The sequence below is a fragment of the Physeter macrocephalus genome, chromosome 13 (genome assembly GCF_002837175.3).
Source record: "Physeter macrocephalus isolate SW-GA chromosome 13, ASM283717v5, whole genome shotgun sequence".
Taxonomy (NCBI): Eukaryota; Metazoa; Chordata; class Mammalia; order Artiodactyla; family Physeteridae; genus Physeter; species Physeter macrocephalus.
The window spans coordinates 66,873,201-66,873,571 of record NC_041226.1 but is presented as its reverse complement, the minus strand read 5'-3'; the positions used below and the strand labels follow the sequence as shown (position 1 = coordinate 66,873,571).

Here is a 371-nt window from a genome sequence, read left to right as displayed (position 1 = left end):
AAAAAAAAAAAATATATATATATATATATATATATATATATATAAAACTAAAAAAAAAAAAAAGCTAGCAGTCTCCTAAGTCAGCGGTCCACACCCTTTCTGGCACCAGGGACTGGTTTCGTGGAAGACAATTTCTCCACGGACAGGTGGGGTTGGAGGTGTGGGGAATGGTTCAGGCGGCAGTCTGAGCGAGCAATGGGGAGCCATGGAGAGAAGCAGATGAAGCTTGACTCGCGTGCCCGCCGCTCACCTCCTGCTGTGCGGCCCAGCTCCCAACAGGCTGCGACTGGTACCGCTCTGCGGCCCGGGGGTTGGGGAGCCCATCCTAAGTGGCCCATAAGAAGTTCACTTTTTCTTTTTTTTTTTTTTTT

At 48.0% G+C, this 371-nt stretch overlaps 1 protein-coding gene across 1 annotated transcript in view; it reads right to left on the bottom strand.

Moving 5' to 3' along the window:
• LOC102978232 (ATP-binding cassette sub-family C member 4-like) overlaps nucleotides 1-371 on the bottom strand; it is a 128,083-nt gene that overhangs the window by 71,620 nt on the left and 56,092 nt on the right.